At 41.5% G+C, this 10,705-nt stretch overlaps 1 pseudogene; it reads right to left on the bottom strand.

Annotated features, from left to right (window-relative positions):
* Nucleotides 1-336: 336 nt before the first annotated feature.
* LOC103199007 overlaps nt 337-10,705 on the bottom strand; it is a 95,412-nt pseudogene continuing 85,043 nt past the window's right edge.

Raw genomic sequence — 10,705 nt, 5'->3', positions numbered from 1 at the left:
TCCTTATGGAAGCAGATTTCCTCATCTTTTTAACCAGTCTTTCATAATTACATTTAAATACTCAATTAAGAAAAAAAGTCCTGAGGCCATTCTTTCACCGATTAAGAATGAAGTAGGTCCCTGAGTGGTGTAAACTGTGCTTGACTACTAATCTAAAGATTGGTGGTTCTAACCCACCCCGTGACAAGAGGAAGGAAGGTACAGTGATGTGTTTCTGTAAAGAATATAGCCAAGAAAATCCTATTGAGCACATCTACTCTGCAACACATGAGGGTACCAAAGTCAGAATTAACTCAATTGCAACAGTATGCAGTAGGTGCTGGAGTTGATATCCATCTAGCCTTTTGAGTTTTTGGCAGATCTGTTGCCCTTGCCAACTCCATCAGCCTTCTTGTCCACTGCCTTGATGCTGCCCATAGTAACCATCTACCTCATATCACAAACTGCAAAAGGATCCAGAGAAGGATAATAAGGGAAACACTCAACACACATACACTTGCCAAGAATCACCTCAATGATGGCCCACATCACCAGAGTACATGGATTTGGGCACTTTTCAGCTTCTCACCACACCACCTCTCTGTGTTCTCCTGTAGTTCAGCACACTTGCAAGCAATGTGAGCAGTATGGTAAACCAGCACAGGCCTATAGCCAGCACTGATTTGGCCTGGATAGTTCAGGATAATCACCTGAGCAGTTGTTATATAAATGAGTCAAAAATGGCCTCTATGTATTGGCCCCAAGTCATTTGCTTCTTCATAGCAAGATAAAGTCTGTTACCCCAAAAAGCTGGCTGGTGCCAAAGCCAAATTTGTACACATCCAATTGTTGTAAAAATATTCTAAATAAGCAGATTTTCAGCTACTTAGACTCTGTCTGCTTAGCATATCCCCCACAACTGCATCCAACATCTGCTGCCCCTGTTGTTATGTGTTGTTGAGTTGGACCCACTCGTAGTGACCCCTCCTTGGGTTTCCAAGGCAGTATCACTACGGAAGTAGATTGCCCAACCTTCCTTCTGAGGAGTGGCTGGTGGGTTTGAACCGCCAGCCTTCTGGTTAGCAATCAAGTGCCTTAGGTCTGCTGCGCCTAGATAAGATAAAATCCTGTAGTTTTAAGGAGCCTAAATGAAGTTTAGGACCCTAACCCTAAATGAGGTGCTGCTATCTTAGGAGCTCTTTGACCAAAAGACTCCCCACCTTGATCCAGGAAGACCTTGACTAGAGATGTATATGTGTTCTCTCTTCCCTTTCATCTTGCCCTGGGATTTTCCATGCCCTCTCTCTTTCTGGTGACTTCCTGAACAGCTTGACTCTGGAAGACCTCCTGCCATGGAGGACTACCTCCTTCAGTTGGCTATGAATGTGATGGCCCCTATAGCTTTCTGTGCAAAGCTGTCTCGTGGCCATAACTGCTTTTCTTGATCAACTCCAACTCCCTTGAACTCACTATGGCAGTAAAGCCAGCTACTTCCATTGGTGGGCTGTTTCTGCTATTACCAACATGTTCCCATGATAAATAGCTTTGACAGACATATTCTTGACATTAAAGCCTACATTGTCCCCAGGCAGAGGTTCACTCAGAGTTTCACAGTGCATTTCAACAGACTTTACTTGAGTTGTAATGCTGACTAGGGCAAAGGTGGCTGCCATACCTAACAAGAACACCCGTCTCCACTGGTGATCATACCAATACCATCAGTGTTATAGACAACTCAGAAGAACAGATTGTCTTGTCAGTTGGGCAAGTCAGTGGCAAGATTCAATCCAGAGCTTTAAGCAATTCATTCGCACTGGTGTTCTCATCTGTGATGGTAATTTTCTGTAAAGTTGACTAGCCTACGAATCTCACTGGTTTGGTCTGATACTGGACTGGTTGCTGTAATGTAACATAATGTAATCACCTTCCAGGATATGATCTGAGGTAATCAACCAATCAGTTAAAAGAAGAATTTTCTTGGAGGTGTGGTCTGCCTCCAGAATATAAATGTATATTCTGGCATAACTCTTTCTATCTCTTTCTCCACTACTCTTCTCAACCTGACCTATGGATCTTGGAACGTAAACTTGCAGAAATGTCCAGCTTGCCACCTGATCTGTAGATTTTGGATTCTCCAGCCCCTGCAATCCTTTGAGCCACCAGAGGTCTCCAGGCTATATATAGTCTGACCTACAGATTTGAGATTTGCCAGCTTGCACAATTCTGTGAGCATTTCCTTAAAGTAAAACTAATTCTCTCTCTCTCTCTGTCTCACTGGTTTTGCTCTTCTAGATAACCCTACTAAGACACCATTATGACTTTGTATCCCTTAAACCAAGGCATATTAGCACTTAGCTCCAGCAGGTCACCATTCCAACCAGAGAGTGGTATAAATGCTACTATGCAGTGTTTGTAGCCAATTTTTTTAATGTAGATGTTGACTTCCTTAAAAATCTCCTCATATCTCTTCTTGCCATAGGTTTGTTTGTTACAATTAGTTAATTCACACCTAGCACACAATCAGAGGGTATGCTCATAGCTATGCCCATTCTTGGAGATACCAGCTTCAAATTAACCAACACCAGTAGCAACATTCACAGCAGCACTGTCAGCCTGAGATGCACCTGTGATTATGTTTTTAGTAAAGTCTCTGGGTTCTTTGACATTAATGATGGTCACATAATAATTGCTGGTTTCAAGTGTCCATGGGGAGTTATCAGTGGTGATGCCATGCTTATGCTCAGCTGTAATTTTATTCTGAAAACCTTGAAGAAGACTTTTTCCATCTCAATAGTCTCTTTATCAGATTTTCAATGGTTATTGTTTTGGTTACTTCAGTCCTGCTCTAAAGAAAATACCACAAGTGGGAGGATGGCTTTAACAAACAGGAGTTTATTACAATTTAGGAGGCAAAAGTCCAAGTTCAAGGTGCCAGGCTGGGTGAAAACCCCTCCACCTTGGGCTTCAGCTCTGCTTCTTGCTACCAGCCCACTGAGGCTAGAAGCTTCTCTTAACTCAGGAAGCTGCTGTCGGCTGAAATTGACAAACAAGGTCAAGAAATAAAATGGCATAGTCCCAAGACTACTAAAAAACATGGCAGGCCACTAGTTCAAGTCCAGTAACAGTTCCAGGATCAGCAGAGGACATGACAGGCCATTAAGAAGAAAACTTGGCTACATGCAGCTCCAATGGACACATTCCTCAAAGCTGCTTCTTATGTACAGGAAGCTGACCACATCCCTAAGGTAGCTACTCAGCTGCTCCAGTAGATTCCACTATGAAGGTGTTTACCAGTCTCATCCTGGGGAATAACTACATCCAGCTGCCCAGCCATTCAAAACCAGGCCCAGACAAGTTGATATACAACTTAACTACCACAGCTGTTTTGTTGATTCCACTACGTTTATAGACCAAGTAGGGAGTGAACTGTGCCCTGGAAACGATCAATTGAAGGTCTAACCCCTCTACCTGTGACTGTGATATTGTTTGAGGGGAAGAATGACTTTGTCTATAGATATTATAAGTCACACTAGAGTAGGTGTGTCCTACTCCTAAACTTTGCTGTGATTGTTGTTATTGTTGTTATGTGCTGTCGAGTCAGACCCCAACTCATAGCGACCCCTCTTTGGGTTTCCAAGGCAGTATCACTACGGAAGTAGATTGTCCCACCTTCCTTTCGAGGAGTGGCTGGTGGGTTTGAACCTCCAGGCTTCTGGTTAGCAGTGGAGTGCCTTAGGCTCTAAGCTACCAGAGCTCTGAGCGGTGTTTTATAAAAGAGAAGAACAGGCATGGAGAAGAGTCACAAACAGCAAGAATGCAGATGCCATGTTTCAACGGGGGCAGATACAGCTACACACCAAGGGATGCCAAGAAATGCCTGGGGCTACCAAAAGCTGAAAGCAACAAAGAAGGATTTTACCCAAAAGCCAAGAGAAAGGGAAAACATTGCCTTAATGAGGCCCTAAATCCAGACTTCTAGCTTTCAGAACCATGAGGGGGAAAAAGGAAAAATGTGTAGTCTTCTTTAAAGCTGCCACTTCGTGGTGTTTTGTTATGGAATCCCTAGGAAGCCAGGACAAGTGGTGGGCTTGCCTGAATCCATGTGTCCAGTGATGACCATGTTGACAGGAGCCTTTTCCTTTCCCATTCCAGCTTAGCTTCCGCAACATGTTCCACACACCTGTGTTCCAGTGGCAAGAAGGAAACAGTTTTTAAATGAGTAGATTATAGAATATTTTAACAGCTCTGGTAGCATTGTGCCTAAGGCACTTGACTGCTAACCAGAAGGCTGGTGGTTCAAACCCACCAGCCACTTCTCGGAAGGAAGGTTGAGCAATCCTACTTCTGTAGTGATACTGCCTCGGAAACCCAAGGAGGGGTCGCTATGAGTCGGGGGTGACTCGACGGCACATAACAACAAACAACATAGTTTATGGACAAAAACTATTAAAGAACTTGTCTCTTTGATACTCACTGCACTGATGCCAAGAGATCTTTGGACAAATCCATATGGTAGGACAAAGCCATGAACTCTGAACATATGGATTTAGTAAACTACTACTAGGGAAGCCTGGTACAGTAAGTCTTATTGTATTCTATTTACATAAATTATGTGGAAAAAGGAAAGAACCACAGTAAAAGATGTTTTACAAGCTTTATATACAATACTATATTAGAGTTCTGTATACTTGCTCCAAACACAAAAGGGAAAGTTATGGCTGAAATTCATCACTATCAGTCATTTTAAGTACAAAAGACAGAGTTAGGCTCTCTCATGTGTTCAGTCTTATGATATTAAAATGGTTTTGTAAGATAGAGTCAGGAGCTCTGGTAGCGTAGTGCCTAAGGTGGTTGACCGCTAACCAGAAGGCTGGCCATTCAAATCCACCGGCCACTCCTCGGAAGGAAGACTGGGCAATCTACTTCCATAGAGATACTGTCTTGGAAACCCAAGGAGGGGTCCTTATGAGTCGGACTGGACTCCGTGGCAGTGAGTTTTTTGGGTTTTTTTAATACAATAGAGTCACGGCAGGTGGGATTTCAATTTCAAATTCTTTCCAAACCTTTAAACAGTTCAAGAGAACTTAGCAGTAGAGGGCTGAGAATGTTGATAAAAGCTATTCATTTCCTAATTCCGTCATTAAAATACAAAAGAATTTTGTTTAGAAAACAAACAAACAAAACACTCTGACAAATGTTAGTTCTGAATTTGTCACTTACTGCCTTACAAAATTTCTTGCTATTAATGCAGGGCCCTGCTAAAAATTTTCCTAAAACATACGTGCTCTAGACAAATAAGCAAGTGATTATTTTAATAGGAGTGAAAAAGTCAACTAAAATTTACATTAATGAAATCCCATTTATATAAATACTGTATTTTTAGTAAATTTAATCTAAGCAAAACATTAAAAACAATGGCTAAAATGCTTCAGACTGCTGAAAATACACATTAAGTAATTCATCTAAAAGGATTATATAAAGAGTGGCTTCTCCAACTATTGATCGAGAAACTCTAGGGGTCCACAGAGTTACTGCGGGAAGTCTAGAATTATGGACTCGTCTTCAAACCATAATTTGTAGACTGAATACAAAAAAAATCAACCAACTTTTAAATTTATATTTTGTTCCTATTATGATTTACATACTATAAATCCATATTCAGTTATTGTTATTGTGTATATTTTCTCAACCAGCAAATACAGTATGCATGAGTATTATTATGAGGGCCTGTGATATTTTTATGTCATTGTTGTTGTTGTTAGGTGTCCTCGAGTTGGCACTGACTGATAGCAGCCCTGTGGACAACAGAAGAAAACGCTGCCCAGTCCCACGCCAACCTCACCATCCTTGCTATGCTTGAGCCCATCGTCCCAACCACTGTGTCAATCCCTCTCGTTGAGGGTCTTCCCCTTTCTCGCTGACCCTCTACTTTACCAAGCATGATACCCTTTTCTCGGAACTGGTCCCTTCTGACAACATGACCAAAATGTGTGAGACCAAGTCTGGCCATTCTTCCTTCTAATTATTCTATTTATGTTATTAGAAGGGTTCATATAATTAGAAAGTTTAGAAATCATTGATACATTGAAATAGTTATATTACCTACTGCTCTGGTTACCTAGTGCTGCTCTAACAAGAATATACCACAAATGGGATGATTAAACAAACAGGAGTTTATTCTCTTACAGTTTGAAGACTTTAAGTCCAAGTTCAGTGCCAAGCTCTGGGAGCTAGGTGAAAGCCCCTAAGCCTTGGGCTTCAGCTCTGCCTCCTGCTCCCAGCCTTACCAAAGCTGGAGGCTTTCCTTCACTCAGACAGCTGCTGGCTGCTGAGACTGACAAGCTCAAGGTTGACAAGCAAAAAGGCACAGTCCTGATGTTTCCAAACCACACGGCAGACCATTAATTCAATTCCATTGAAAATCCCAAGGCCAGAGAACATGGCATGCTGCTGAACAATGACACGGCTACATGTAGGGTCTAAGTGTGCCATAAAATAGAGACCATTCCCCAAGACTTCTCCTTATATACAGGAAGCAGATCACATCTGTAAGGCAGCTACTCAGCTGCTCAAGGTAGAGTCCACCATGAAGTTGATTACCAGTCTCATCATGGGGAACCCTGCCTCCAGCTGCCCAGCCACTCATCCAGGCCCAGCCAAGTTGACACACAAACTTGATTACTACGCCTACTTAAGCCTAAATTTCTTGATCTATGAATGGAAATTTTAACATCTACCTTATAGAAATGTGAGTGGAGGTTGAGGGCCTCCAATATATGTTAATTCCCTTCTTGTTATTCCCCACATGTAGCTAAAGCATGGTTTTGCTCTCCAAGAGAAACTGTCAAGTTAAAATCAAATTTGTTGATTCTCAATTTTCTCACAATTCAAATTTCCTATGCAAATTAGTAGAGAGTGAGCTTATAGAAAAAGAGAAACTGTTAGCAGAAATTACTGTTGGAAAGAAGAGAAAAGAATGACAGAATTACAGCTTAGTAATATGTTGTTCTTGTCAGTTGCTATTGAGTTGGATCTGGATCATGGTGATCTTTTGCATAACAGAACAAAGTGTGCTCGGTACCTCACCAAATATATTAGTAATATACTTGATAACTGTAATAGGAGCTCTGGTGGCATAGTGCCTAAGGCATTTGACTGTTAACTAGAAGGCTGGCAGTTCAAACCCACCAGCCACTCTTTGGAAGGAAGGTTGGACACTCTACTTCTGTAGTGATACCACCTCAGAAACTCAAGGAGGGGTAACTATGAGTCGGACCTGACTTGGCAGCAGAGAGTTTGGTTTTTGGTTTGGAACCCTAACATTAAAAAAGATCATTAAATAAATGTACACAAAATGTTGCATGTAAAACAAACTCTGTTCTGTAAACTTTCACCTAAAGTACAATAAAAAAATTTAAATAATTCAACTAAAAAAAAAAGGGGGAGGTCATTAAAACAAGTTATGTCCATTTCCACTAAAAGTCAATCAACCAGAAAATAAAATAAGTGTTTTATGTAGTTTTCTTCTTTTAACCCTCACAATAATCTTTTGAAATGTACACTAGTCTTATACCCATTTTATAGATAAGGAAACTGAGATACAAGGAAATTATTTATCCAACGTTACAGAGCAAATATGTGGTGAGGGTTGAGGCTGGCTTTCTCTACACTGCCTCTCATTAAGGAAATCTTACCCAATTCTATTACAGATCATCTCTCAACTAATTCATACACATTCTGTGCAATAAAATGATCTGGGATCAGAAGGTGAGAGGAGGTGAGGAACCCCTCCTCCCAGGAAGCATGCTTCTTTTCTTGTTCACTGAATGAGTCAAAGCTTCGGGCTTTTTCCTTCCAGCTCTTCCACAGACCCCGGTGAGCAGCTGCATATAAATTCCTCCCAGCCAGGTTTTCTGTGAATGTCTTCATTTCTAGAGACATCAAATTTAAGCGATCCTAGATGTCTCTGGCTTTCTGATGTACTCAAATAGGCTTAGTCCAAATTTCCCATGAAATAATGATTGCAGGATAGCAGAGGAACATTTTCTTGATATATAGACAGAAATAAATCTCCTAAGAGACATCTTCCAGAAAAATCCTCTAACAGAAAAAAATCATATATGTGACCCACCCACTGCCATCAAGTTGATTCCAACTCATACCAACCTTTGAAGACAGAGTAGAACTGCTGCATAGGGTTTCCAAGGCTGTAACTCTTTACAGAAGCAGGCTGCCTCATCTTTCCCCTGTGCAGTGGCTGGTGGGTTCAAACCATCCTTGACCACTATGTCACCAGAGCTCCTTCATATATATGACAAAGCACTGTATTTAAGTGGCAATTGCATTGCCAGTTCCCATGGGGAATGTCAGTGGCACAGCTTGGTCCGTGAAAAACAAGGTAGCAGAGTTATGACTAATATAACCTAGACCAGTGTTGTTTTTTTTTTCTTCAATGACTACCAGTTTAGCTGCTTGTCATGGTTGAATACAGTATACTCAAGTATGGAAGAGTATTTAACCCATGTGATTCTTAATATCCAAAGAGCAATCTTAATAGCATATATTTCGAAAAAAGCATCGCTACTTAGAGCCTAATTCTGCTACCTTTGTGAAAAATGATTAAACACACTCACTCAGTAACCATGTGTATACAACATTTTTCTGAGTAAATTGAAGACTAAACATAAACATATGTACACAGGCAGAGAATTTCAGGAATAATTGGATTTTGTGATGGTTAATGTTCTGTGTCAAGTTGGCTAGGCCATGACTCTCAACGGTTTGACAGACGTTATATCATCCTCCCTTTTGTAGTCTGATACGAGCAGTCCATCAGTTGGAAGGGTAGTTTCCTTGGGGTTGTGGCCTGCATCCAATATATGTGCATGTTCTGGCAAAGCTCACACTTTCTCTCAATCTTGCACTTGTCTAGACAGCTTCAGACTCTGGCTCTTGGGATATGAACTAGCAGCCTGCTTCCTAACCTGCAGATTTTGGGTTCATCAGCCCCTGCAACCACATGAGTCAGAAGAAACTTTCAGCTTGATGCCTGGCCCACAGATTCGGGAATTGCCAGCCTCCACAATTGCGTGAGCCACTTCTTTGAAATAAATCTTTCTCTATATATATGCTTCCCTGGTTTTGCTCTTGTGCAGAACTCAGCTTAAGACAGATTCTGAAACCATAGTTATCAATACAGAGAAGCTTTTGGAAGAATAGATCACCCAAAGAGTTTTCTTGGTTGATTAATAACTGCTCATCTCTTGATTTCACTTTACATTGGTATCACTTAACATTAGGGGGAAAATAAAAGTCCTATCAGTACTATGGGCATAGTAGATATTTTTTGTTATTGTTTGGGAAGTTATATATATACATATATATGTTGTTGTTATGTGCCGTCGAGTTGGACCCAACTCACAGCGACCCCTCCTTGGGTTTCCGAGGCAGTATCACTACGGAAGTAGATTGCGCCATCTTCCTTCCGAGGAGTGGCTGGTATGCGTGTGTGTGTGTGTGTGTATCTATATCTATATCATCCATATCTATATCTATGTTGTTGTTGTTGTTGTTATGTGCCGTCGAGTCGGCCCCGACTCATAGCGACCCCTCCTTGGGTTTCCGAGGCAGTATCACTACGGAAGTAGGATTGCCCAACCTTCCTTCCGAGGAGTGGCTGGCGGGTTTGAACCACCAGCCGTCTGGTTAGCAGGCAAGTGTCTTAGCCACTATGCTACCAGAGCTCCTCTATATCTATATCTATTTCTATATCTAATCAGGAGCTCTTGTGGCAAAGTGCCTACGGCATTTGACTGCTAACCAGCAGGTGGATGGTTCAAACCCATCAGCCACTCAGAAGGAAAGTTGGGCAATCTATTTCCATAGTGATACTGCCTTGGACACCCAAGGAGGGGTCGCTATGAGTCTGGATTGATTCAACAGCAATGAGGGTTTTTTTTTTTTTTTTTTAAGATATGGATATGGATATGGATATGGATATGGATGTGTATACACACATCATATGAAACTTTTGGCGTAGCTGTTACTGGCATATTCATGGTTCATTTCCACTTTTTCAATAGTGATATACTTAGGAAAAATTCTCCCTGTAACCATATTGGTCTAACTTTTACTCCCTCAAAATAGCAATACTAGAGAGTAGGAAAGGGGAAGAGAGAGAGGGATTGATTCACAGATTTCATCTGTAATGACTTTCTTCTTGAGTTCTGTAATTTAGTGTAAAGAATGAGTTTAGTTCAAATCTCTCTTGACAAATGACATCATGCTTTGAGGCTATAGGTCAGTTTTTCAAGGATCTTGGGCTGTGGTGCAAACTTCAATATACAAAGGCCATGGGTAGGCAATGAGGAATCTCAGAAAGAGATTAGAGATAGAGTGCCGGTAAGATGGAGGACTAGGCAGAAAGACTGCACAGACCCTCTTCAACAAAGAAAAGGGAAACCAATTAACACAGAAGATAATCCTGGACCCGTGAGCCTTGAAGGGAAGGATATAGAAGTGAAATAAACCCCACCTAGCAGAAGAATTTGCATGAAAATACCAAAAAAGGAGACAGATGGAGCTGTGTTCTGGCATCGATCCTGAGTGATACTGATGGCACAGACAGCTTGGAGATTCCTGAGTGGTGGTAGGACCTAAGAATTAACCTAAAAATCACCCTCTTAGCAAGGGACTGCATGGAGGACTGTGCATGGTGGCTGGGGAA

The sequence above is a fragment of the Orycteropus afer genome, unplaced genomic scaffold (assembly GCF_000298275.1).
Source record: "Orycteropus afer afer isolate SDZICR_OR568_19922 unplaced genomic scaffold, OryAfe1.0 scaffold00101, whole genome shotgun sequence".
NCBI lineage: Eukaryota > Metazoa > Chordata > Mammalia > Tubulidentata > Orycteropodidae > Orycteropus > Orycteropus afer.
The sequence above is the reverse complement of the archived record's forward strand: the minus strand, read 5'-3'. Positions and strand labels throughout refer to the sequence as shown.